At 48.5% G+C, this 27,900-nt stretch overlaps 1 protein-coding gene and 1 long non-coding RNA gene across 29 annotated transcripts in view; one reads left to right on the top strand and one right to left on the bottom strand.

Annotated features, from left to right (window-relative positions):
• Positions 1–3,408, bottom strand: part of MAPT (microtubule associated protein tau) — a 96,935-nt gene extending 93,527 nt beyond the window's left edge. For 9 of the 27 annotated variants that reach the window (XM_081271427.1, XM_081271450.1, XM_081271448.1 and 6 more), the window contains exon 1: positions 3,067–3,399. The gene's annotated coding sequence lies outside the window, so the exon portion shown is untranslated. Of the gene's footprint in view, positions 1–3,066 lie in introns of all 27 variants that reach the window. The other 18 variants (XM_081271438.1, XM_081271436.1, XM_081271435.1 and 15 more) reach the window with 9 other exon arrangements.
• LOC308636206 lies at positions 1,596–26,253 on the top strand. 2 transcript variants are annotated; one of them, XR_014019370.1, is made up of 3 exons: positions 1,596–2,298; positions 24,415–24,500; positions 26,021–26,253. It is a non-coding gene; the product is annotated as an uncharacterized lncRNA (long non-coding RNA). The 2 variants fall into 2 exon arrangements; XR_014019371.1 differs by lacking the exon at positions 26,021–26,253 and adding an exon at positions 24,667–25,454.
• Positions 26,254–27,900: the final 1,647 nt, after the last annotated feature.

Genomic DNA, 27,900 nt, shown 5'->3' with positions numbered 1-27,900 from the left:
TCAAAGCTGTGCTGCTGAGTCTGGAGCCTGAGTGTGCGGCAGTCTGGAGAGGCCATGGGTAGTCGCTGTCCCAGACACCATCATCCATTCCAATCCAAACCAGCTGGAAACCAGGACTTGGAATTACAGTTTCCGGAGCGCCAGAGGGTGAGTGGGGTGTCACCGGACGTAAAAGAGCACCCCCGACAGCTGGGTACTGCGCGAGGCTTAGTGCACGCGCGCATGCACGCGCTCGGTAGCCCTCAGAGGGATCGGATGCCTGGACAGTTCCCGATGTGCTGCTCCACTATCGGGGCATAAGCTCAAAGGCTGCATCCTTCCAGCTCCTGGGGTGGAGCCCCAGCTTAAAAGCACGCGCAGAGCCAGGAATGAGATTCCCAATCGTCATTCCAAGGGCCACCCGCTATCCCTGAGGTTCTTCCATTAATAGACCCTTAGTCTTGCTGACCCGAGCGCCCCAGTAAAGCTTCAACGCATTTCAAAATGGAGCAAAATAACAGAAGCATGGCCTGTGCTTTGTTCCTGCATTGGGTTAAATGCTCTCGCTCCCACCGGTCTCTCCTAACGGACAGGTGATATCTCTGCCCCAGAGTCTGCAATGGGCAGCCTTGTTCGCAAGCTTCCCTCTTCCAGGGCGGGAGCAAGATCTTCCCTCCTCCGTCTGGGATGGGAATTCTATGCCGGGCTCTGTTGGAGAGCGACGGTTGGAAGAGGTTTGAATGGATCCTTCAGTCACTCTGAAACCCTCCCGCGGCTGGCTGGGCTCCCCGAGGCCACAGCTGACCCAGAGAGGGCTCTTCACCAGAGCCAAGACACTCCCCAGAAATTCAGAACAATCTAGGCAGCCCGTCTCAGAACTGCGCCCCCGCACCAGTGTTTCTCGATAGAATTAACCAGAAAACCTCGTGGACCCAGCTCACCGCAGTACAGCGAGGCTAGGACTTGTTGGCAGGAAATTAGACCCCTCCCCCTTGGTTTTAAGGGTGACAGTGAACTCCAACTCTTAAGTGAAAAAAATCCCACACCTAAGATAAATAAAACTAGTGAAATAATACTAATTAGCACGCTCATAATAATAAAAATACACCAAGGACGCCTATCTAGGTAGTTGTGGCCACAGGTCAGGCCTCGGGTCTCCTTGTCTTGCCGCCGGGAGGCCAACCCGTCTAGGCAGCCTTATCCCAAGGTCCTCAATATCCTAGGGCAAGGGGGCGGGGCAATGTTACGAGGTTCCTCCTCCGGACGCCTGTGGTTCCCACGGCAACCCCCACACGCTGCCCACCTCCCAGTGGGCTCGGAAAGATGGGTGTGGCCGCAGCACCTGAGGGAACCTCCAGTCCCCTCCTCACTTCCTCTCGCAGGGCAAGCAACTGGGAGTAAAGGAGGGAGGGGCCATCTGCGATCTCCACCCATCCGTGGGTGTGATCAGCGCCCCTAGCTGGAAACCTGGTGGGTTGTAGCCTCTAAGGAGCTAGGGATGTAGGGAGGCTTGTGGTCCTTCTCTGGCTACCCGCCCCGCGCGCCAAGACCTCAAATCCCACCCCTTTGGCCCGGCTGACGCCTCCTGGCGCTGGGCGGAATTCCGGGAGGGGGCTGCTCCGAGTCACGCCCGTTCTGTGCGTGCCCTGCAGGCTGTGACTCGAGTTCTTCGATCTAAGCAAATCCCTAGATTCAACAAAAGGGTCAGAAATTAGGGGTGAAAAAATAGGGTACTTGCTGGAGGTGGGGTAGCTAAGTACCCTCTTAGAGCAAAAGCAAAAAACAGGGCTGGGAGCGCAGATCGCAGATCACCTAACCTCTACGAACAAAGCAGCGAGCTCCCTTAAAAGACCCCAGTGAACGACCCCAGTGCCTACGGCCGCAACCCCAAACGTCAAGATTTCAGAGCTCATTGCCCTTCTCTTCTTCAATTCCAGTCCCTGTCCTGTCCTCCGAAAACCGGCCACCCGACTTGGCATGGTACGATAAAGACGTGACATGCTGCAAAAAGATGGCACCTCGCTGTTCGGAGGGGGAAAAAATGAGGAGGGTGGGAGTGGGAGGAGGCACAGCCCGCCCTCCCCCTCCTCGCCCACCCAGGTCCACACCCACTGCCGCAGTGAGGGGCGAGCCCTACGCGCCAGCCCCGCGCCTCTGGCAGAGAGCGCACACGCCGGGCGCCAGGCTGAGAGCACAGAGAAAGGAACCCGCCCCGAAATGCACCTGCAGCCCCCGCGCCCGTCTGTGCAGGGCTGCGGCTGTGCGCGCCCGTGAACAGGGAGCCGTGGCCGCCGAGTCTCCCGAACATCGCAAGGCCAGGTGACCCCTGCCATTTCAAGCTTCCACACTGGGATCCATGTACTGTCTTTTCTCGGGCACGGCGCTTGTCTCGTCTTGGCTACCAGGCGCGCGCAGGGGGAAGGGCAGCTAAAGTGACAGCGCCTGGACCCCTCCCCATCTCCCCAATCCCTCCCAGCCCCCAAATGTCCCCTGCGGATTTTTGAAGGAGGAAAAGGGGAGGGGGCGAGCCACCGCCTTAATCAAGGGCAGTAAGGGCCCAGTGAGTATCGCTGCCAGGGGTAGGGGCGTAGGGAAAGGTATGTCGGGAGTCATCTTTTCTAGAACCCGATCCGTATCTTCCTTAGGGCTGATGGCAAACAGGAGCAAAGAAATCGGATTTCAGGTTCGGTTTTGAGGGTCGTCATTGAGCCCCATGCCACACACACACACAGAGACCCACGCCCATTGCGGCAAAAGGATGAGATCGAGAGTGCTGAGCAGCCCCCTCTTCCAGGTCACCGCCATTCGCGCCCCACCCTGTGGTTTGCGCGAAGCGGGTCTTGAGGACCCTCCAGCACACACGAACACACAGACATACGCCCTCACACGCGCGCGTGCATCCCTTGCACGCGTGCATTTCCAAGCCGCCCTAGTACCAGACCCCGAGCACTGAGGGCGCAGGGAGGGCCCCCCGCCGTGGCCCCGGACTGATGCCCAGCGCGTTAAATCCATCTCTGGGGCGAGGGGCAGCGGCGGGGGATACAGTAGAGGGGATCCGGAGGCAGATTTCGGAGCCTCGGTGCTTACCTGATGGTCGACAGAAGGCGAGGACAGAAGAGGACAGTGGAGGAAAGGGTGGCTGTGGCGGCGGCGGCAGAAGGTGGGCGGTGGCGGCGGCGCGGCTGCTGGTGCCGGAGCTGGTGGGTGGCGGTGACTGCGAGCGCGCGCGCCAGCGAGAGGGCGCGTTCCCGAGGCCGGCGGGCGGCGCAGGCGCGAGCAGCGGGAGCGCGAGCCTCCTCAGGGGAGGGGCGGGCAGTTAAGGCCTTCCCAGCGCCTTTCCCTCCGGCCGCCAGTGGGCGCGCGCGAGCGCCCCACCGCTCGGCCTTCCCGCGCCTTCTGGCTTGCTCCTCTCGGCGCTTCCCTTCCTTGGTCCTGCTCTCGCCACGCCTCGGGCCGCGGTGCTGACCGCCGCGCGCACGCGCGCTGCGTGGCGCACGCGCACTCTCGGCCTCCCGCGGACGCAGCCTTTGTCTTGTCGGAGGGGTCTCCTCCCTCGGGGTCCGCAGGGTCTGCTGTCCCTTTCCTTTCTGTCAGCCGAGGGCAGTGTCCTATCTTACAGAGCCCCTGGGCGGGTTTCCACCTAGCGGACTCCTCTGTCCACCCCACACCTCGAGGCCTCCCCCAGCCCAGTGCCTGAAACCTCCAGGTTGGAGACCACTTCCCCTTCAGCGCTTCCCTTACTCGTTTCCCACCTTTTCCCTTATTACAGAAGTGAATTCTTTCCTTAACAGATCCTCCTAAAAGCATGCCACCTGGGTTGTTAGGAGCATTTGCATCTATTATTTAACTATGACCCTAGGGGAAAATTTTAAATTAGATGAAGTTCAAATGATGCTTAACACTGCAAAGCATTTTCACATACACGGTTATTTTTATGTCGTTTGTTGAAACGCTTTTACACTGTAAGTAAAGCTTGAAATCTGGATTTTTAAGTATCTGCTGTAGATGGTCACCTGGATGACATGCCTCAGACTGAAACACTAGTGACACTGGTTCTCCCAGTCGCCCAGGCCCTGGGCTTTGGCCTTAGCTTGGGTTTCTAATATCTCCATTGATGCCCTGGAGGTGGGAGACTCTCCGTGTATGGGGGCTTATGGGGGGCGGGGTTGGGGGCTTGGGGTTGGTTATCTGCTAGGGAGATGGGCACTTGTCTTGAGGCCTTAATTTGTATGGCCTTTTTATTATTAAAAAAAGATGTGTGTTACAAAATAACATAAAAGCAAGTAATAATAAAAAAAAAGGCTTTATTCATATGGGTGATGGAGGTGGAGCCACAGGTTTGAGTTTCTGGAATTGAGCCTTGCCGCTGTTTCAGCTGCCACTTCCTTGCTTCTAGACCCCTATCTTGGTTTTGGACAAGTAGGACCTTACTGGTTTCCTTGCTCTCAGTGTCTCCCTCTCTCAGGCCACCTGTGTCCTCTAGTTGGATCAGACTTCAGAAGAGATGCTTTTAATTATGTGTTATGGTTTAGATATGTGGTGTCCGCCAAAAGCTCATGTGTGAGATGATGCAAGCATTTTCAGAGGTGAAAGATCAGATTATGAGATGTGTCACCTAATGAGTGGATTAATCCAGGGATAGGGATTAAACTATAGACAGGTAGGGTGTGGCTGGAGGAAATAAATGTCTTTGGAGGTTTATAATTTGTCCACTGCGGAGGGGGAGGGCTTTGAGATTTATATTTTGTCTTTGGTGAGGAAACAGAAAGCCCTCTCTGCTTCCTGGTTGCCATGTCCTGAGCCTGCTTTCTGCCCCATAGTCTTCTGCCATGGTATTCTCTACAACTTCAGGTCCAGAGCTCTGGAGTCAACTGACCATAGACCGAATCTCTAAAACCACAAACACAACAAACGTCCTCCTTTAAATTGTTCATTTATTTATTTGTTTATTTATTTTGGGGGTATTGCGGATTGAACTCAGGGGCACTTGACCATTGAGCCACCTCCCCATCCCTATTTTGTAGTTTATTTAGAGACAGAGTCTCACTGAGTTGCTTAGCGCCTGGCTTTGTTGAGGCTGGCTTTGAACTTTTGGTCCTCTTGCCTCAGCCCCCTGAGCCACTGGGATTGCAGATGTGTGCCACGTGCCCTGCTATTTATTTTTGATACTGGGAGTTGAACCCAGGGGTTCTTTACCACTGAGGTATATTCTAGTCTTTTTTTTTTTCCTTTTAATTTTTATTTTAAGACAAGTTGCTGAGGCTGGCTTCAAACTTGTGATCCTTCTACCTCAGCTTTCTGAGTCACTGGGATTACAGGCACACATCACAGTGCCTGGCTCTACATTGTTCTCGTCAGGTATTTTGGACACAGTGATAAAAGCTAACTAAAATGTCACGCAGACTCTTGCTCAAATAGCAAAAAGCTTCTCATGGCCTCCTAAGTGAAGTGAAATCCTTGGTCCAGCATTGAAGCCCTTGGCCTCATGATCTGAGACCCTGCCCTCTCTGATTTTCTCTCACCTACACTGTTGCCAGTGGAAGTTGTTTAACTGGAACACTTCTCCACCTTTGTACTCTGGAATTCCTTTTGCCTGCAAAGTCCCTGCTCTCTCTCTCCATCCGCCAATATCCTACCTAACCTTCAAACCCTCTCCCTAGCCGGAATTTTATCAAAGCCTTCTCTAATCACCCCAACTGGATAGGGTATTTCCAGTCTCAAGAAGGAGCTTAGCAAAGTTACTCATTTCCTCTCAGAAAATGAGGAGAGGGGTAGAATTAATATCTGTCTTCAAATTTGATATTTTGTTACTTTCCCCAATAGTTTCCTTTTTCTGCGTGGGGGTTATACATCCTTGTCCATCACTGTCTGGTGATGTAGGCATGTCCAAGCAGAAGCTTTAAGAGGTGTTGCAAATTTCTACCACCTGACTCTTTCTTTCCACCACCAAAATGGCAGTCTGCATAGCATGGCTCCTTTAGCTGAGATCTCAGGTAGAAAAGTACATATAATGTGAACAAGAAATAAATATTTGTTGCATATGCCACTGAAATTTTGGGAGCTGTTTGTTACCAGAGTAAAGTTGACTAATACAGAAATCTCTGTGTGTAGGTGCACGCATTCAAGATTTCTTACACAATGATTGACATAGCATTCATTAAATCATAAGTGGTTGTTATTTATTCCATCCTCCTTTTCAATTTATTTTCTGTATGCAAGTAAAATAATCTGTAACAAATTAACCATCTTCCACATTCAAAGTTCTTATTTTCACCCCTCAAGATGGAGTGTAATGGAGACCTGATGACACTGTAGCCCCCTGATACTCAATGGTCACATTTGCCTGTATTAAATGGAGATAATGAATGCTAGGAACAACTTTAAAAAGATCTGACATTGAACTGTATGTGATGTGGAGCTGAGTGTTCATTCCAGATAATTTAATCACTGTAGGTAGCTAATGGCTCACTAATGCAGGCCAAGAAAAAACACATTCTCTCCCTCCCTGTTGCTCCCTCTTGTGGAAATAGAAACCTCATGGTCACATACAGCACAACACTTGTAGGACCATAGAAGGCAGATGGCCATAGAGGGAAGAAAAAGGGTTAGGTAGCAGGAGAGCGGAGTCCTATTCTTAGCCATTTTGTATGACCTTAGACAAATCTATTACCTTCCCAGGACTTCAATTCCTTTATTGAATAGTGTCCCAGATATAGTTAGAACTGAGATCAAGATCTGTAGAATTTGGAGCCTCTGCTATTAAAGTGTCGTAACAAATGGACCCCAAAATATAATGGTTCAAACATGACTCCCCTAGTACCCCAGGGTGGTGTTCCAGAGTGGTGGGTAGCCTCCTTGGAGAGAGCTTCAGGGAACTCAGGCTCCTTTCATCCTGAGGCTCCACAGCTCTGTAGGGCCTTACTATTTTTTGCTTGGTGGAGACTGGGTCGTTTGCAAGGTCCAGCCAGTGGAAGGGAAGGAGGAAGCACATTGGCTGTCGTACAGGCTGCCAGTGGCATCTGATCACATTCCATGGCCAGAACTTAGACACCTGGCCATCCCTAACTGCAAAGGAGACCTGTGAATGTAGGAGAGTCGCAGGCCCAGGAAAAAGAGGAGAAAGGATTTGGTAGAAACCTGTCTCTGCCATATGTACTTTCCCTAGGAAAATAGAAAAAGACCTTGAATTTGTCTATCATGAGATTCTGACATGTAAGTATGTTGGCAGACCATGGAGGGCAGGGAGGGGTAGATAATTTGGAGAGAAAGATAAAAGCCAAATTTCCAACGAAGTTTCTGAAAAAGAAGGAATCATTGCTTTTTTTTTTTTGCTTTGTTTTTGTTACTGGGGATTGAACCCAGGGACGCTTAACCACTGAGCCACATCCCCTGCCCTTTTTAGTTTTTATTTTGAGATAGGGTCTTGCTAAGTTGCTTAGGGCCTTACAAAGTTGCTGAGGCTGGTTTTGAACTTGTGATCCTCCTGCCTTAGCCTCTGAGTCACCCACCACCAGATGGGTGTCACCAAGCCTGGAGAGAAAGTATCATTGTATACTTTTGTATCAGAAGTTATTTAACCTGTTTTATGCCATGGAACCCCTTGGCAGTCTGATAAAGCCCTTTCTCAGAATATTTTTAAATGCATAAAATAAAATATATAAGATTACAAAGCAAACCCTTATCAAAGTTATCAAAGTACTTAAATATCTACAATGTGGTGTGGGATGGATGTGGGGACATGCTGCCCAGACTACCTTCTGGAATGACTCATTCCAGCTGTTGGGAGAGCTTCTAAGACAGGCTACCTCTGTCCAAACCTTCAGGGATTGCCTTGGCTGCAAGAGTCACCTGAGTCAGGGCGATCCAAGGCCAGGTCCTTTTGACCCCATGCCAGGCAAGTTAGATGGGCCATTTTAATCCCAGAACTCCCCATGGGGGGTGGCCAGGTTGTTGTGTCGTTGAATTATAGCTCGATTTCTTCATCTGCTCAGGCTTGCTTCCTCTCCCCACTTTTTCAGGTGTTGATGGTATGTTCTAAGAAATATTCTTTCTCCTAAGACCTCTGCTGCCTAGGAAGTTGACTTGGGGCAGTTGGTGTCAGGGGTGGTCCAGGAAAGCAGATGTTTATGTGGGTTTTAGAGCCGATCACTTGCTTGCATGAATGGCAGTGAGGACCTGGTCATTTGTGGACACTGGAGCACAGATAGCCCTGGTGTGAGGAGGCAGTCTAGTTGTTAAAATGGTCAGTGGGGATGGTGTCCTGGTGGAAGAGAATGCACTGGTGAGTGTGATGTGCCAGGTGTTGGAAACACAGGGAAGACAATAATTGAAGATAACGTAATTGGGGGACCATTGCTAAGTCCAATGGAGTAGCTCTCCGTGCTACAGAGATTAAGGTTCCCATCCATGTAGGACAGCTATGACAAGGTGAAAGCCTTTGTTGGGAAAGGATATGTCCCTGAAGTATGAAATGGGGACATCTTACTTGATGCACCTGAAATCTTAGGTTCCATGATTCCTTTCAAAGCTCTGCACCTGCAGAAGTGTACTTCCCCATCTGAGCTTTAAGAAAATGCAAAAACACTTTCCCACATCAACATGGAGCAGGATGACTCCCCTCTGCTTGGCCACTAAACATAGACGAGGGTTAATTCACAGAATAATTCAGGGGCATGACGGGCATAGTCAGAGAGAAAATGAAGCTGCCAGACCCAATCAGCAGTCATGAGCAAGAGGGACATTTGGGGCTGGCTTCTGAGGGTGCTGAGTCGAAGAGCCCAGAGCATGAAATTGGAAGAGGGAGACTGTGTTGGTTTGGGACATTCTCTCTCATAATATAGAATTTAATGCTCTGGCAAAGATCCCCCCACCCCCACCCTGAGAGATTGTGAACTTGGCTCCTAGAAGCAGGAAAAAACAAAGGCCCACACTAAGTGGGTAGAGATGCCAGAGTTGCCTGGTTGGTGGTGTAGGAAGGCATTAGGCCGTGGTCCAGCTGGAGTAGACATACTGTGTAAAGTCCAGAAAACACACCAGCTGACAGGGAGGCTCAGAGTCTGTCCTTCCATAGCCAGAATTAATGTGCTAATCTGAAGGGCACCAGCATCAGTAAGTTCAGAGTTGCTCTCCTCTGTGTGGGACTGGATAGACAGGTTCTCACAGAGTCAGGCCTATGGATAGCGATGGAATGATAGGACCCAAAACAATAGGGGCCAGGAGTAGCCCTTAACTTTCTGTGTAAACACAGGGTTAATTTTACTTGGTTTCTTGCAACATTGTGCTCATCCCCAGAGGATCCTAAAGCTGTGGTACTGACCCATCCAGAATAGCATTCACAAGTTAGTAATCAGTATAGTTCTGTGTTGAGTTTAAAAAACACCAGGGATGGTCCATACCAACTTGTCACCATTGTTTATAGAAAAGGTCCAGAATGAGGGCTGGGGTTGTGGCTCAGCGGTAGAGCACTTGCCTAGCACATGTGAGGAGCTGGGTTTGATCCTCAGCACCACATAAAAATAAATAAAATAAAGGTATTGTGTCCTATTACAACTAAAAAAAATTTTAAAAAGAAAAAGAAAAGGTCCAGAATGATTGTTTGTATCTGATTTCTGTTATGTTATCTTATTATTGAGCCTGATCACACCTACTGAGGTTGGCTATGTGACCTGCTGGATATTGAGAATTAGCTTCCTTGAGACCAAAGTATTTTGTATATATGGTAGTTTATTGTCCCGAGATGGAGTGTGTTCTGGGTGCCTGAGAGGAAGCCATACCCAGATGTCTTGGGCAGCTCTGACAGTTTCTTTATCCTGGTATCTTATTTCCTTTACTTTTATTCAAGCATAGGTGAGTACACTTTCTAGAGTTTATGAGTATTTTCACTAATCCCAAAAGGCACAATTGGGGCACCATCAGAAGCCAGGTGGGTGCATAGTGACTGACAAGGTTGGAGTGACTGCCCAGGGGCGTGACCTGCAAGGGTTATGGAAATGGGTAACAGAACACAGCAACACTGAGGGCAAGTGAGGTGGGCAGCCAGAAAGGGCACTACTCAATGTGCATGTTAAAAGAAATTGAGGGTGGGGCAGTCACCCCAATAAACAGCCACACTCCCCTCCTAGTTTTTACATCTGAGTCCATTTTTACATCCAAAACTGATTGAAAAGAAGGCTGGCTGCCCATTAAGAAGAATGCTGCATTGCTCTATCGAGGGTACACCAAGAAATGGGCAATGCCCAATATCATAAGGACCAGCGGACTCAGTCCAAGTTGGCACTGATACCCAGGGACCTGAAGTACCATCATGACTCTCACTGAAGTGGGGATACGTGGAGGCCCCACCACAGATGGGCCCCATAATAAATGGAGCCTGTGATGAATGGAGTCCTGGCCAAGGTCTGGCTGACAGTGAGCGCAGTGGGTCCCTAGGCCCTGCAAGTCATCCTCTCCATGGTTCCCCCATGAAGATTGAGAGAGTCACATGAGTAGTGGACAGTTGGACCACCTCTGGTCCAACTATGCACTCTGGTTTGTCTTGTGGAGTAGAGCTAGCATAGTTGGGAAGCCTCAGTGCATCAGTAAGATAAATGAGAAATAATATTGCATCTCAAGATGGGAGGGTTGAGATTAATGCCACCCTAGGGCTCTGAAGGCTGTGAGGGTAGTGATTCCCTTCAGATCCCCATTTAATTCACTGGTTTGGCTCATGGAGAACAAGAGTGATTCTACTAAATGACACTATACTACTTCAAACCCAGCAGAACAGGAGCCCCCATGGCATCTCCCAAGACAGAGGTAGTGACTTTGATAGAACAGATGAATATTTCAGATTCATTATGGGTGGCAATTGTTAGTGAATTCATTCTTTTCTCTTTCTACCAGATTCCCAATAGTCCACATTCACGTGGAATGGACGGCATGTTTGTTTACAGTCCACACCAGGGCTATGTTAACTTTCCCACCTTCTGTCACAATGTGGTCTGTGTCAGTTTTTCAATGTATTGTCTCATCTCCCAATCCAGCTTTCATTACCTGCTTTATGATAATGGATCTGAGCCTTTCCTCCTTTGTGGTGAGCATGATGTCATAAGCTTGTCAATTCTGTTAATCAGCTTTTTGACACTGTGACCAAAATACTTAACAAGAACAATTTAAAGGAGGAAAGGTTGATTTTGGCTCCTGGCTTCAGATCCATGGCTGCTAACTCCATTGCTTTGCGCCCGGGATGAGGCAGACCATCATGGCAGAAGGGCATGGAGGAGGAAAGCTGCCCAGCTCATGGCAGCAGGGAAGCCGAGAGAGAGAGGGCAGGGAAGGGGCCAGGACAAGACACAGTCACCAAGGGCACAACCCCAGGGACCTACTTCCTCCAGTCATGCCCCAACTTCCTTCAGTTTCCACCTCCTCCTAGTAGTCCATTCCGATTATTATTCCATCAAATGGATTAATCCATCCGTTTTGATAGACACATGCATCGAATGAATTAATCCACCAATGAGGTCAAAGTTTTCATGATCCAATCATGACTCAAAAGCCCTACCTCTGGACATGCTGCACTGGGGACCAAGTCTTCAACACATGAGGTTTAGGGGGCATTCCAAATCCAAACCATAACACCTGTCCGTGCCTGAGAGTGACCATACAGGAAGAAGAGGTTTCCCTTCTGGTTCTCATGTGCTTGGGTTCTGCTGCTTCTTGTTTTGACTGTATGATTGCCCTCTGCACTCAAAGCGTTCAGTCCTTGGTGAGCTCATAGCCTTGGCCCCAGGTCAGGGTCCACTTCACTGTGGCTCTCCCAGTGAGGACAAGAGCACCCAGCCTCGGCATTGTTCTGCTGTCACTTCAAGCTCCTGACACCTCAGCTTCCACTGTGCATGCACCTGACGGCTCTGGCTCACCCTCATCCTGGAGAGTGGTTTCCTGGGCCCCTCCTGGCACTGCACACCACAGGCTCACTCTGCCCTGATGATCAGCAGGCTCCTGATGTCCCGTCTGTCATCATGCACTGCCCGCCAGCACCTTTATAATTTTAGACTTAATGATTTTTTAAAATTGAACTTTTCTTGGTTAAAATACTTTGTGGCTTCTGTCTCCTGTTTGGCAATGATACAGAGAGAACTGGGTCATCTGGACAGTCTTCAGAACATCACCTTGATTGATGATTCAGTGACATCATGCTAAGGGGTCAGATGAATAAAAAGTAGCTGACATTAATGATGTAGGTGAGCTCCATGCATTCCAGAGGGTGGGAGATAAATCCTGCAATGATGGGGGACTGCACACTAGTAAGCATGGTAAGAGTCCAGTGTTCAGTGGCACATGAAGACTTCTCATCCAAAGTCAAACTCCAATTATTGCATCTTGTACAGTATCCCCAACCAAAAATCCAAAATTTGAAATGTTTCCAAATTCAAAACTTTTTGAAGCACCAACAAGATGCCACAAGTGGAAAATGAAACTTTGAGACTTTATTTCCTGCACAAAATTATTAAAGGACCATTTGGCCCAGCTGACATGAAAACTGCCGGCTTAAAGTGACCCTCAATGGGAAAGGGCTCTGAGGTCTTGCAGCCCTGCCCTTAGATCCAGCAGAATCTGTTGGTACCAGAGGAGCCAGTGATGGGAAAGATGCTGAGTGGTGCTCATAGTGTGCCCTAGAGTCACAATGCTGGTCCCCAGGGTGCTGGAGCAAGGCCATGCCATCTGCAGAGGAGGATCATATGCCTTTTGAAAAACAACTCCCAGCATGCTGCTGTGCCCTGGTAGAAATGGAGTGCAGGCCGTGGAATCCCAAGTGACCTTGCACCTGGCACTGCCCTTCAGTGACTGGGTTATTTCAGACCAACCAAATCAGAGGGTTAGGCAGACCTAGAAAGGATCCATTGTTTGATGGAAGTGGCGTATCTGAGGTTGATCATGGGCAGCACCAGGGGGCACAAGCCAGCTGCATGTGAGGTAACTCAATGCCCCCAACCATCACTGCCCACCAGAGTTGCACCAGCATCCAGCTCTCTGGTGCACGCCTATGGTTCTATGAAAGGTTCCTTTGGTCCAGGTGATAGCAACATATAGTTTGTGGGTGGGTTGGCTGGGTATGTGGGTACAGGATGGAAATTATTGGAGTGCCCTTGAAAGACAGTGTCAAGACCACAAGGGGAAGAACTCTGGCAGTATACCTGGTCATCCATTTTGCATGGACAAAGAAGAGCTCAAGGCTGGGATAGGTGCACACCCACAGGTAGTGTAAATATCCTCATCATGGACCTGGATGGAGAAAGATTGGGAGACTGGAGACAAGGTGGTCTGGGTACGGGGATGACACATGGGAGTGGGCACCAGGCTAGATCTTTGTGCCATGTTAATATCCATTAAAAACTATGGACTATGGGAAAGACAGTGGTCAACCAACAAGACAAAATGAAGAGGGCTGTTGATGCCAGTTAGCTTATGCCATTGGCCATTCCAGTGCTGACCAGGCACATGAATGAAGCACTGTGGTGACACAACGCAAGTTGTGTGTGGAATGGGCTCCTGTGTACCAAGGCTGCTGCTTCCACTGAGTGTGAAATCTCTGGCAGCAGTGACCAAAGCTGCGTCCTCAAAATGGACCCTGAGCTGGCAAACTGTCTACATTGAGAGCCCTCCACCTCAGGAGGACTGGTGCTCGGTTCCAACAGGAAAGACATTTGTTTGGGGAATAATTTAGCCTTTCTGCCTGAAGGGCCTGAGCCCAGTGTCTTTATCTGAGGACTTTTGAGTATTTGATTCGCTAATCTGTGATCCCACAAAGCGTGGATCTGATTAAGGGATCCACTTCCCAGCAAAGGATGGTCAGGACTGGACCCATGAGCCTGGATTTGCTAGTGTGTCATGTATTTCACCTTCTAGAAGCTTCTGGAGATTTTGGTAAAGAATTGGAAGGCAAGGCTGAAGCATCCATTCTTTAAGAGAATGGGAGCCATGCTCTAGAATTCTCCAGACATCTTGAATCCAAGACCCTTCTACAACCTTCTGGTAGAAAAACTGCCCCCCAGATGTCTAGGTCTGAGTCCCCCAGTGCCGCAGTCTGGCTGGGCACAATTCAGGAGCCACTTGTCAAAAGAAACCAACTTTATTTTTAGAAAACACACCACTCCACACAGCTCTTCAGGAATCCTCTCACAGCCCAACTGCCACCACTGGCTTCCCACAAGCCTCTCAACCTCCCCCACCCCTCCTGCTCTTGAGGCTGATTGGCTGGGTTGCGTGGGCAGAGCCAAAAAAAGTCCCCCAATGAGCAGCTCTGTGGTCTGAAAGGGCGGGGAAACAGCCCAATGAGCATCACGGCAGAGGAGCCAATCAGTTGGCAGCTAGAAGTTTGCTGGGGCTGCTGTGAGCCAATCATCAGCTGGCAGCTGGAAGTTTGCTGGCAGCTGGAAGTTTGCTGGGGCCCCTTGGGCTGTGGCTCTCAACACCCCAGGCCTACAAATATACTTCCCGATAGAGCAAAAGTGACTTCACAGATGTGATTAAACATATGGGCTTTGAGGTGGGGAGCATGTGGGTTACCCAAGGGATCCCTCTATAATCTCATGTTCCTTACAAACGGAGGTCCTTTCCTAGCTGCAGTAACAGTGAGATAGGTGACACGGGGGTGGGGGTGGGGTGGGGGGGGGTGGGGGGGGAGGTTCGAGAGACATGGTCTGAAGGTGGAGGAAGGGGCTGGCACCAGGGAATGCAGGTGGGATCTAGAGGGTAGGAAGGCAAAGGCACAGATTGTCCAGCCAGGGAGCCGGCACTGCCAGCCCCTGGACTGTAGCCCAGTGAGATCTTTGTTGGACTTCTGATGTCGCAGCTGTAAGATGATACATTTGCATCGCTTTAAACCACTGAGTTTGCAGTGATTTGTTGCAGCAGGGTTACAAAACGCAAGCCGCACGAGGAAAGTGCAGGGGTGGAAACAAGGAACCTGAAGCGGCTCCGCCAACTCCCACGAGAACTCAGGTTTCCCATCCTCACTACCCCAGCGTCTGAGGGTTAGAAGTCCCAGAGGGGGACACGGCAAGAGTCTCATTGGACTATAAGCTATGGCTGCAGGCTGAGCACCTTGGGTTCCTTATTTCTGGACAGCAGGGGGCAAAAAGGAAATTTCCCATCTTGGTAGGGATACTTAACTTTAATAACAAGCAGGAAACAGGGCTTCTATTACATGGGGGGTTGGGGGCAGCGCAGGAAGGGGTATGTTTGTCACCTGGGTGCCTCTTGGTCCTCTCTTGCTATCTGTGATTGTGGGGGGAACAGGTGCATCAACGTAGCTGGAGCAAGTGTATTAGTTTCCTGTTGCTGCTGTAACAAATTGCCACAAATGTAAGGTCTTACATCAAAGCAAATTTATTATCTTGAAGTTCTAGAGGTCCAAATTGGGTTTCATGGGGCTAGAATCATGGGTGTGAGCAGGGCTGCATTCCTTCTGAAAGTTTAGGGGAGAATTTGTTTCCATGACTTTTCCAGTTTCTGGTTGCTGCCAGAGTTCCTTGGTGGTGTGGCCTCCAGACAGAATCACACCAGTTCAACCTCTCCTTCTGTGGTTGCGTCTCCTTCTTGGCCTCTCACATTCCTCCCTCCCTCCCTCCCGCACTGATGTGATTATATTAGGCCCACCCAAATAACCCAGAATGATCTCCCCATTTTAAACCCTTTAATTTAATCACATTTGCAAAGTCCCCTTTGCTATGTAAGGTAACCCATTTGCAGCTTTCAGGGATCAGGATGTGGACGTCTTGGCTGGAGGCATTATTCTGTCTGTTGTAGAAGCCCATGGTGACCAGGTCACAGACCCCTCAGGGAAGATGGTCTGGGTCATGGGATCATGTAATTCCCAAGGACAGCAGAAACGCTTGCTGAGGGCAAGGGGAATCTAGAATGAACTGTGGAGTTCAGAGCAGATGAGTAGGAATTGTGGGCCCAAGACCTGCTACTGCCGTAGGGGCTGAAGCTCAACAGGGAGAACCCACCTTCTTCTTCTAAGTGTCCCCCAAGAAGAGGGGCCCCTGGAATACTGAAAAGTTTATCTCTGAATGCATTTGGAAAGGCAGAACTGAGCAGTACTCTTCTGGATAAGATGTACCACCTTGGTCCCAGCTAAGGAAGGACTGTCGTCTATCAGAGATGGTCTGGGGCAGAGAGCTGCCTCCTCCTCTAAGGCTGTGCCCATATCTAATTTCTGACTTGTGTAGGGCTCAGGGCTCATCATGGGAAAGCCTTGATGGTCCACATTGGCTCCAGGATTCCTGTGTTGTCAGTTGGGTCTGTCGCTGGGCCTGCATGGCAGCTGGACGTCTCCTTCTGCATTGTCTTGCTCCTTTCCCACCCTCCACAGGGATGTTCCCAACGGCACTACCTAATAAATACCTCATGTGCCAAACCCTGTCTCAGAATTTGGCTCTCTAGAGAACTCCACTTGCTGCTTCATTAATGCCTTAAATAACAACATCTAACAATAGGTTTGATAAATTTCCTAATTTCCATTTACTAGTAAATAGAACTGATATTTGGAGATATCTGTAATATGTGTATGGTGACCCGATAATATCTGTTAATGATGATCACTCGCTCTATTAATACTAACTTCATTATTGAAATGCTAACTTTCAGTTGAGTTTGTAAAAATAAAAATGAACTTTTCGCCTTTCAAGTTCATGGGATCCTGAGGGTAAGAACCCCTATATTCTTTTTCTTTTGGTACCGGGGATTAAATTCAGGGGCACTCGACCACTGAGCCACATCCCCAGACCTATTTTGTATTTTATTTAGAGGCAGGGTTTCATTAATTTGCTTAGTGCCTTTCCTTTGCTGAGGCTGACTTTGAACTTGTGATCCTCCTTGCCTCAGCCTTCCAAGCCACTGGGATTATAGGCATGTACCACCGCTTGCCAGGCCCTGTGTTGTTTTTATATATAGTATGGGTTTAATAAATACACTTAATTAAACGCTGCAAAGAGATGGCAATCTCATGAATGAAATTTTGTCAAGGGATGTCTGAGAAGCTCCAAGGTCATCAGGAAATCCCTGTCCATCTATTTGGTTTCTCTCTACCATCCTTAGCATGCTCCCTCATAGTCCAAAACAGCTGCTTGAACGCTATAGCATCACATCTGCATTCTAGCCCCCAGTTAAGGAAGAGATAAAGAAGGGAGCACGTCTGTACTTTAGGGACATTTCCTGGAACTCACTCATGACCTTCTTGCTTGCATCCTATTGATCAGAATTTAACATAATCACACAGAGTTGCTAGTGAAGTTGGAAAATCCATTTTTTATTATACAGAGACTTTTGACCAGCTAAATACCAGCTACAGGGGGGAAAGGGGATATCAGGTAACAGCCACAGTCATGCTATGAAGCATCTCACTTGGTAATTCCTTCATTATGGATGAACAGCTGATGCTTTCTCTTTAAAACTTTCCTGAAAACACTTTCCATAAAAAGGCACTTTCTACGGAGACAGATGACAGCCTTCAAAACCGACATTCCTTTATTTTTCATTGTAAATTCACAGACCCAGATCCAGGTCGTATTTAGACAGCTTCGCATGTATTTGTTCTGCCTAATTGTCTGTTGCCCCACTGTACCAAATGAACCGGCACCAGCCGCCCCTAACACCAGCTCCCTGCTGCAGCTGAACATGGGTCCATCCGTACACCCATTTATAGATATCCAAATGATTCCAAGCGAGGCAGATCCGAGCTTCGGTTTCCCTGGACTTACCTCTCCTGGATGATTGCTTGAACTCAAGGTCTCCTTTCCAACTCGATATTTCCAGAATGCCTCTTCCCACCTCCCTTCACGGCCCTGCCAAAGCCCCTTGTCTAGGTGTCCTGGGTCCTGGCAAGAAGCTTGGTAAGTGCAGATGCAGGTTTAGGTTACGCATGACTCAGCAGTGTAACTATTGTCAAAAAAGCGAGGATGATTCTGGGGTCCAAAAATAGGGATAAGCATAACAGATCCGTGAGGTCATCCTCTCATTTGGCTGTGCCCAGACACACTGGATATCCAAGCCTAGGAGAATGTCAGGTAATTTGGGGAATGCTTGGAGGGGAGCCCCAAATACAAAGCTTGCAAAAGATGAGCAGAAATCGCTTTTGCTTAAACCAGGCTATCAGTTGCAACATCCCATTTTATGTAAGATGTCGGCTGAACTCTTAAAAATTAGCAGAATATTAAGATCTGAGTGAAATCTCATGGCCTAAAGTCTGGCATTTGTACTTGGCTTAAAAAAATTTTTTTTACAAGTTTTTCTTTATTCAGGGTAAAAAAGAATTAGTATCTCTTTTCCTAAGCAGTATGAAGTTCTAAGAACAACACTGACTATAATTAGATTAATGTTCTTATCCCCCCAACCCCAAGAAGTGGTTTATTCACCCATTCATCCTTCAACACACAGAAATCTCCTAAGCACGTGAATACAGCTGTGACAAAGACCTCAAGCTGTTCACACTGTAGTGATTTGCAGGTAATTTATTAATGTACATTGATCTTAAAAATGCAGGCACGCCTGTAATCTCAGTGATTTGGGAGGGTGAGGCAGGAAGATTGAAAGTTTGAGGCTAGCCTCAGCAATTTAGCAAGACCCTCAGCAACTTAGTGAGACCCTGTCTCAAAATGAAAGTAAAAAGGGTTGGGGATATAGCTCAGTGGTAGAGCACCCCTGGATTCAATCCCCATTACCAAAGTGGGGGGCGGGAAGCGAGGCTAGTCATTTTGAAAAGGCTACATACTATAGAGTTCCAACTATATGTCTGGCAAAGGCAAAGCTAAAGACAGTTAAAGATTGGTGGCCGCCAGGGGTGGGGGAAGGGAGGGATGAATAGGCTATGCAGAGAATTTTTAGGTCAGTGAAACTATTCTGTGTGGAAACATGTTCTTATACATTTGTCCAAACCCATAGAATCTACTATACCAAGAGGGATCCCCTAAAGGAAGTTATGGATTTGGGGTGACACTGACATGTCAACATAAGTTTCCAGCTTGTCACAGATGAACCACTCTGGTGCAGAGGAGGATAGAAGTGGGTCGGGGTGGAAATTCTCTGCACATTCTCCTCAATTTTGCTGTGAATTAAAAAAAAACTTCTCTTAAAAAACAGTCTACTTTAAAAAAAAACAGTCTACTTTTATAGATTAAAAATGAAAAAAAATATATAGGAAATGCAAAAAATAATATCAGGGGTTAGATACCATCTATGCAGCATCAAATGATCTGTTTCAATCTACCAAGTGTAGCATGAATTCTATAAAAATTGAACTCTAAGGCAATAAATTATATTCTACCACAAAAATGTCCCTGCTGAATTCAGTGAGTCAGCTAAAAGATTATACCCAGAGGGAATTGTGTTCTGTCTATTTTTTCCCTTTGTAAGAAAAGACCTATATTTTAAAATATTAGATAAAATCTGTCAGTGCAGTATCTAGCAGCTCACATCAATCATCGACTTGGAAGAGGCCCTGGGAGTTAGCAGTCCAAGGAGTTGATGTATCACTGTGTCCTGGAAAATTCTGATGCACCTGGCTGCTAGACTGTTCCCTAAACACACGCTGGGTAAAGGCTGTTGAATTTCTGACAGTGACAGGCAGGCCCAAGACACCCGGACTTCCTGATGCCCCTCCACTTCTGAATCCGGAGTGTCAGGGCTGACAGCTGATGCTCTGGAAGCCCTCAGGGGCTCCCAGAATGATTCAGTTAGCGGAGTCTGGCTTGCTTTGCATGGGGAATGAGCTGTAAGTCACCCTGACAGGCTGGCCTTACAATGACACCGGATGGTCTGAAACACTGCCTTACTGTCATGTGGCACTCGGTGATTTACCCTAGCTTGAGCCTTCAATTCATAGATATTTGTGGATTCATTCATGCCTTTCTTTTCTCTTCTAGGAGGTAAAATAGGCTAGTGGTCATTTGCAGTACTGAGAATGTAGGGATTCCTGTTTATGGTTTTCACATAAGTCAAACCTCATTATTCATAAATCCATATTTGCAAATGTATCTGCTTGCTGGAATGTATTTGTAACCTCTAAATCAATATTCAGAGCACTGTGGGGCCATGTGTGGCCACGTGCAGAGGCAAAGACTGGTTGATTGGCCCAGCTGAGGTCAAACGGGGTGATGCTCTGCCTTCTTGGTTCAGACCTTATAGTGTCAACAAGTGTCCTTTGTGTGGTCTGTTTAGTGCCTTTTTTTAAAAAAGCAATTTTGTGCCTTTTTAATTGGTGATTTATTTCACTAAGAAAAAAATGAGAAAAAAGAAAAGAAAAAACCATCCAAACGCAGCACTGGAACACTGTCCAGGGCTTATCAGTGCAAGGAGACTGTGATGTGCCTTGTGGAGAAAATAGGTGCATCCGTGAGCTTTGTTCAGGCATGAATCATGGTGCTGTTGGCTGTGAGTTCGATGCTTGTGAACCAACAGCACAGAGGAGATAAGGCGTTCTGAAACAAGAGGCATACATCAAACATGGTTAGGTATCGATCAGTTAAAGAAAATGCTGTCCCTGGAAGTCACGGGATCCTGACCCTGGATTTCCTGAGGAGTCAGAGTTCAGGATTCCCTTATTCACTATTTGTGGCAACATCATAGGACACAGGTACTGCAAGCAAAGAGAATCAACCGTAGTTTGGTAACAGGATGGAGGCCTGGGCAGAGCTCCTGGGCACGGCAGACACAGTCTTGAGGGCCAGCTTGGTCTAACTCTCGAGGTCCCCTGTCTGCATCAAATACAACATCCAAACACACGGCGCCCTTCTCGGTTCAGAGGTCTCCAACCTTGCTCCCATGTTTGTGTCTTTCACAGGCTGTACCGTCTATCACCTCTGCCTGTGTAACTCCCGTTGGTACTTCAAGACTTAGGCCTCCGTGTCCTTTTAGGGTCGGCTGGGGTATGGTCACTTGGGAACCTGCTCAGGCCTACCTGAGTTATGCCCTGCGTGGCCTGGACTCTGTTCACATGGGTCTTCTCCTTTTCTCTTGTGGTGCTGGGGACGGAACCCGGGGGCCTCTCCTTGTGCCAGGCCAGTGCTCCCCCACTGAGCCACACCCCAGCCCTTGATTCACCTTTGTATCCTTGGCCCATAACAGCCTGACAAGCCCTAGGGACTTCAGAAACAGCTGGGGGACAGCAGCGTAAGAAAACAACCTGGTGAAATATTTCTGACAAACAGTTGCTGACTCTGGACGGAGGCATAGCAGACATAGCCCGGGGGCTCATTTTATCAGCAACGCAGTCAAGGGCACACGCCACTGGAGCAGGTATGAACCAAAGACCACGGAAAGATCCACAGCAGCCTTTCCAAGTGGCAATGTGTGGAGGAGGCTGTCCAGCCTCTCCCTTTGGCTTTCTGAGAGTCCCAAATCATTGTTTAGACTGAGCAGCCTTTTATTAAATACCACTCACTCCTCTTCAAGGTCACTGTCAAGCTTTATTGGCTGCTGAGCTGGACTGGGAGGAAATGTGGGTGATGAGGGCTGGGCTGCCTCCCCTCTCGCCCTTCTCTTGATAACAGCTGAATGAGAGTCGAGAGGCCAGAAGGAGATCTGCAAACCTAATAATCCTGCGATAATGACTGTTTTTCAAGCTCCCAGCAGATTCAAGCTGAACTGAGTATACTCAATGTCTTTTGTTAGGAGAAAGGAGATGGCAGGATCTCTCTCACACACACACACACACACACACACACACACACACACACACACACACGAAACCCCCTCCCACGCTTATGCACTTTGCTCTTTTCTGTGAGCATTGCTTGCTTCGTAACTTCTTCCTCCCAAAACTCACCCCTTGTCCATCCTTCTCCTCCCTCAGGTCCTGCGATGGCTTCTTAGTGGGGAAGCTTAGGTCAACCCAGGAAACGCCAGCACCCCTGCTTTGTGGTGTCCCATCCCCCTCCTGTCATCTGGGCCATCTTGCTGTGCCAGATCCCTGCTCCACCATCCTGCCTGTGTGTTGGGTTGTGACTACGATAGAGTCAAAACAAAAAGTTCAAGAAGCTCTGACCTAACTTTGGGAATTGATGGGCTCAGTCCTCTCAATTTCCAGATAGGGAAGCTGAGGCCCACAGAGAGAAGACTGGATAATGCAGTGGCTGAGGCAGGTGGGGGCTGGCCTTACAGCTGCTGGTCTGTACTCATGGTTCCTCACTGGCGCTTGCTGGGAAGTTCAAACAGCAGGGTTCTCGGCTGGGAGACATCCAGCGATATCCAGAGTCTTTTTTGGTTGTCACTACAACGAATGGGATGCTACTGGCATTTAGAGCATTCAGGCCACTAGTAACCATCATCAGCGGTGTGACCTGGTCACTCACCCTGGCCAGGGCCCTGTAGTGGCCCAGGCTGTGGAGGCTTCCTGGTGGCTCTTTCAATGGGAGCCGCAACCTAACTGCTGACCTGGGGTGCAGGGCGGAGCTCGAGGTGGGTTTTTTGCTTGTTGTAGTTTAAGGACTTATTTTTGTTTTGCTTTGTTTTCGGAGAGTGAACTTTGCATTTCTCTAATACAGAGTTTCTCAATGTGAAACATTTTGGACCACATGAGTCTTTGTGGCGGGGACTGTTCTGTGCCTGGGAGGATGTGTAGCCCCATTTCTGCCCTCTGCCCTCTGCCAGAAGCACCTTCATGACTGGTTCCATGTCTAAATACTGACTCCTTATTCCTGACTTGTGTCCAGGGTCTTGCTCATAGGTGATACTTAAACCTGTGACTGGCTTCTTTGGCTTGGGGCTCTCCTCAGACATGCTGTCACCTGGATCCAGGGTGAGGGGAGGTTTCTTGCACTGGTCAATAGTCTGCACTCCTCTTCTGGGAAGCACTGAATTTCCTGCCCCTCACCCCCCAGGGTTGCCTGGGATCATGTGACTATTTCAAGCTGATGAGTTGTCAAAGGAAGTGAGGAGTGTCACCTCCAGGCTGGAGCATTTGATGGTTGTTCCAGGCCCTCCATGATTCCCTCCATCAGCTGAGATGATTATGGAGTCTTCCAGTTGATGCTCAGTAGACATGTAGCATGAACGGGAGACCAACTTTTATCAAACCATTGTATTTTGGATATTATTCGTTACTGCATCATATATTCGCCTATCCTGACTGCTACAAGGTGCATACACAGAAATCAATCCATATTCAAATGAAACACCCACTTCAAACCAGTAAGAGGAGTCCATTCAAATGCAGAGAAAATAGAGGGGTTAAAATAAAAGCTCATAGAGTTAATTAACAAGCATCTTATTGAGTTTAAAACACCAGCAAGCTCAAAACACAACTTGTTTGTGTTACGTTTCAGTTGTTTACAAATCCAAGAGGTTCACACAGAGCATGAGCACAGGGGCTGCTCTTCTCACTGTGCGTGGGATGCAGGGGACTGGCTCTCTCAAGCCACAGAGGGGCTTTTGTGTCCAATAATAGCATCACAGGCCCCAGCGGGCTTTGTTTATTCATCCACAATAACTTCTTTCTCTTGCCAGTTAGAGCCAGTTGGGATATGGAATCAAAATTATGAACGGACTAAAGGAAAAAAAAATTGTGCTACCCAATTATAAATAAATAGAGGGGTAGATTTCTCTTTGTGGAAGACAAGTGACAATCCCCACTAGATAAACCAGGAAGAGACCAATGACAGAAAGGATTGTTTCACATAGAATCCTTTGTCCCAATTCGTCTGGTGGGAAGTCCTGACTGTGTTTGCTTAGAGGTCCCCAAAATGCCTGAGGTAGCATCAGCTCAGCCACACGAAAAGAAAAAGCTTTTCGTAGTTGTATGCAAGGAAGAGAAAACTTAGATTTAATATTTGTGTAATTAAAGAAAATCAATGGCTTATGCTTAATTAAGCCTAAATAGTGAGGTACATCTGTCCAAAAAAACCCCTTTTTTCTAACCATATTTTTTTTTTCTTAAATACTTCAAAAGTGTCAGGTGGAAACCCCAAATGTTGATTAATTTTCTTAAGATTCTTTTATTGCCAAGTTACAAACTTGCTGGTATAATTGGGCAAAACTCTTACCCTTTCTGTGCTCATGGAATAGAAGACCTCTAAGGGTCTCTTAGCTCTGGAAGAAAGAAAAAAAAAAAAAAAAACTATGATGCTTTAAAAAGCAATATCTGGGCTGGGAGGGGTGGCGCATGCCTGTAATCCCAGCAGCTCAGGAGGCTGAGTTAGGGGGATGGAGGGTTCAAAGCCAGCCTCAGCAAAGGCTAGCGCTAAGCAACTCAGTGAGACCCTGTCTCTAAATAAAATTCAAAATAGGGCTGGGCTCAGTGGTTGAGTGCCCCTGAGTTCAATCCCTGGTACCCCACCCCCCAAAAAAAGCAATATCTGGGGGAGAAGTGAGAGCCCATTATTGTATACAAATGATGCATTTTCTGGGACAAACTGGTCCCCAAATCTGACCTTAAAATCTAAAATCCCTTTCTTCCAGATGGGCTTGTTGCTGAAGCGAGTCAGATTGGCAGCATCCTGGGTTTCCGGTGCCTTAGAAGTGTGTGACTGATGGGCCATGAGCAGGTGAGGTCCAGGCACCTGTGGCTGAAGGCAGCCTCTGGGCGGTGGAGACAGGCAGGCAGGTGGCCCAGGGTGGTCCCTGCCTGTCTTCCTAGACATCGAGGCGTGTCTGCGGGCTGACCAAGGTGCATTGATTGATTTGCTGCCAGGGACCCTTTGCCCTTTTCAGGGACATGGATGCCCTCTTCTGGAGGAGAAAGATCCCTTTTTCTGTTTGAACCACGTGGTCTTGGTCAGGGTCTCCTGCTCGGACGTCCACCCCTCTGGCCTTGCAAGTGAACCCAGGACCGAAGCTGGGCCCACGACCTCTCAGATTTTTCTAGCTGGGGCTGGAGGAAGAGGCTCCCTGGCTCTCTGGCGTCCATGCTGGGAAGGAAGGAACTCTCACTCCCCTGGGAGCCCTGTGCAGAGAGCCCATTACAGAGAAGCTGGAACGGGAGCCAGGGCCCTGCGGGGGAGAGGGGCTGGAGGGCTGGGCGGAGCCTTCCCTTGCACCCTGGGGAGTCGCAGCCAATAGATTGCGTGAGTGGGCGAGGCTTGTGGAAAGCAGGGAAGGCAGGAGGAGGGATGGTGCTCTGGCAGCTGTTCTGGGGGTCCAGCCTTGGAAAGCCGCAGGAGAAGGGCCAGTGGCTTCCAGGCCACTCGGGAAGGGCAGGCAGGACCAGCAACACCCTCCCCTCCCCCCAGCTCAGCCCTTTGGAGAGATGGCTCCAAAGGACCCTCCAAGATCGCACTAACCAAGAAAGAAGAAGAGCGAGCGAGGCTGCGGGATGGCTAAGCTTTAGGAAGTTTGGGGAAGAGGTTGGGGAAACAGTGGTTGAGAAAGAGAAAGAGAGAGGAAGGAGCGATGTGTCTCTGTGTTGAGAGACGTTTTTTGAGAGCAACTTGGGTTTCAGTGGGAGGATCTGAAGAGGCTAGAGTAGGAGACCGCAGGCCTCAGGGGTGGTCATGCACTGTGTCCCCAGCCCATGGGATGGCTAACCCAGCTACCTTCAGACCACCCTCAACTTCTTGGAGTCCTGTTGGTTCTGCCTGTGTTCCATGTTCCACCAAGGTTCAGGCCGACTGCTGGCTGGATGGTGTGGGGTTGGTGCAGGAAGACCCCCCTGAGCCAGCACCCTGGCTCCTCAGGCCCCCTCAGGTATAGCCCTGCCTTGCTTTCCACCCCTGGGTTACACTGGGCAGTGTGTGTGTATGGGGGAGGGGTCCCTGCGAAATGACCTTTACACTGAGCAATGGAGGAGGAGGCAGGCAGGGAGGTCATGGCCAGGCCTTGGCAGCCCAGGGAGCAGCAGGGCAAAGCCCCGAGTCAGGGCGAGCTGGACTTTGAGGAACAGCGAGGAGCAGGTGTGGCTGGACTGTGGTGCTGCATGGGCTGGAGCAGGGAGGGACAGCAGGACAGAGGCTCAGCTTCAGATTCAGTAGATGCAGAGCTGGAAGCCACGAAGTGGGGCCCTGATCCAACTTCCTTTATTTACTTATTTTATTCTTTTTTTTTTTTTTTTTTTTTTTTTTTTGGGTAGGAGAGATTAAACTCAGGGGCACTTAATCACTGAGCCACCACCCTACTTAAAAAAAAAAAAAAGTTGAGACACGTCTTGCTAAGTTGCTGAGGCTGACTTTGAACTTGCGATCCTCCTGCCTCAGCTGGGATTACAGGTATGCACCACCATGCCTGGCTCCTACTTCCTTTATTTTAAACACAAGGAAACTACAGTTCAGAGAAGATTAGCACCTGTTTAAAAAATGTTTTTAATATTAAAAATCTGCACAAGTAATATATGAAAGTTTCATTATTTAAAATTTGAAGAATTCTGAAAAGTGAAAGTCCCCATTTCCACCACCTCTTCCCACCCCTCCTGCTCCAATCCTCAGTCCCACTGTTCTCTCCAGGGGAAACCCCAACCAGTGGGGAGGGTACCTTTCTTGACTTTCAGGGCTCCATGTGTACTAGTATACATACGTTTTTTGAAATGCATGGCTTTACTTGTCCTTTTCCTTTCCATCAATGAAATCATAGTATATATATTGTTTTGCAACTTACCTTTTTTTTTGAGATGGGGTATTGCTAATTTGCAGAGGCTGCCCTTGGACTTGCAGTCTCCTACTCCCAAGTAGTGGGACTATGGCATGCACCACCATGTATGACTTGCCACTTACATTTGTGCTTTGGAAATCTTTGTGATTTTGTTCATTTGGATGTACCATATCCTTTTTTCCTGCTGCATAGTAATTTTGTGGTTGGATACCCTCTATCATTTAACCTGTCCTCTGCCGATAGTCATTGGGGTCTTCTGATTGTTACAAAAGAGCTTTAAGGATCAGTCACCCTGGGACATGCCTGTTTGGGCAAAGGTTTGGGTAAGGGATCAAGGGGCATGCACAGTGGAATTGTAGTCCATATGCCAAAGGACTCTCTGCAGAGGCTGCACCAGATTATCAGTCACAGCACTGAGAGAGCCTGGTCCCTTAGCTCAGTCTGAGCTTCATCTTATCAACCTCTGTCATTCTTGCCACTCTGTTGGGTGAGCAGTGATATCTCTGTTGTAGTTGTTTTCTGTCATGGTGGTAATAGGAATTTTTACCTTTTGAGTTTTTTTTTTTTTAGTTGTAGATGGGCACAATACCTTTATTTTTATGTGGCGCTGAGGATGGAACCCAGTGCCTCACACATGCTAGGCGAGCGCTCTACCACTGAGCCATAAACCCAGCCCTACTTTTCATTTCTGAAATAACATTTAGGCTTGTAGAAATGTCACGAAAAGACAGAGTTCCAGTATACCAGCTTTTCCTAATGCTGGCATCTTACCTAATCAGCATACAATGACCCAAACTAAGAAAGTACCCTGGGTAGGAGGCTATGCACTACAAATTTTATTCAGATGTCACCGTTTTCCCCACTGTGTTCTCATTGCTCTAAATTCTGTTTCCCTAGTTACTAGAGAGATTGAACATCTTTTCAGATATTTTTTGACCATCTGCGTTTCTTCTGGAAAATGCCTGTTCAAATTCTTTGCCCATTTCCCTTCCCACCACCACCCTCTGATTAGGTGTCTTTTTCTAATAATTTCTAGGGACTCTTTAAAAATGCTTCCAAGTTCACACAGACAATTTGGCCAAGCTGAGAAAAGAACCCCATCTAATCCCCTATTTCTGCCACCAATGCCCTGTCCACGGCTTTTCTGGACCCTCGGTGGCTTCCTTTCTTCCTTGGCCCATGCACCGTGTCCCCAGCTGTCACAGACCACATTCTTATCAGCATCCCTCAAGCCAGCAGGCCACAGTGGCTCAGTCTTCCTTCCACTCAGCATTGCTGAGCTCATGGTGGGAGAGGCTGTCTGGCTGGGTCTCATCTGGACACGCCTCTGTCTCTGGAAAGGCTCACCCCCTTGGCGCGGAGACA

Source organism: Spermophilus citellus (genome assembly GCF_964194105.1).
Source record: "Spermophilus citellus genome assembly, chromosome: 17".
NCBI classification, from domain to species: domain Eukaryota; kingdom Metazoa; phylum Chordata; class Mammalia; order Rodentia; family Sciuridae; genus Spermophilus; species Spermophilus citellus.
This window is presented reverse-complemented; position numbering and strand designations above follow the sequence as displayed.